Consider the following 593-nt stretch of genomic DNA (forward strand, 5'->3'; position numbering starts at 1 on the left):
GACATACACTGTTATACGTTACTTCAAATTACTTTTAATTTCCTAGTTGCTCCCCTGGGAAGACAGTGAGATTTTGTTATTAGGGAATATAGATCATTTGATTTGGTTCAGAACAAAGCACAACAGCCAAACTGGAGACTTTGCACAGTGAATCAGTGGACGATGTGGTAGCCAAGATTCTTGTCAAAGCAGCAAGGAATGAGAAAGGGCAGATATGGCTTGCTTTCCCACACAGGAAGTAAAGCTATTCTACATACTTGCACTTCACTCAAGAATGGCCCAAATCTCGATTGCCACACTGACATTGTGCCACTATTGTGCTTGTCACTTAGCTGCTTCTACTGCTTCTAAGTCAAGGTCAAAGGGACGTCAGGAGGGTAGCCAAGATTTCTAGGCTCTATTCTAGGAAGACACCGCACAATTCCTGGAGTTTCCTTTTAAGGAATCTATGAACTAAGACATTGGTTTTATACATTGATTTATATTTATAACCTCTATTTTATGATTTAAAAATATATCAGAGGTTCATTTTTTTATTTTTTAATTTATTTATTTATTAAAGATTTCTGTCTCTTCCCCGCCACCGCCTCCCA

The sequence above is a fragment of the Microtus ochrogaster genome, chromosome 21 (assembly GCF_000317375.1).
Source record: "Microtus ochrogaster isolate Prairie Vole_2 chromosome 21, MicOch1.0, whole genome shotgun sequence".
NCBI classification, from domain to species: domain Eukaryota; kingdom Metazoa; phylum Chordata; class Mammalia; order Rodentia; family Cricetidae; genus Microtus; species Microtus ochrogaster.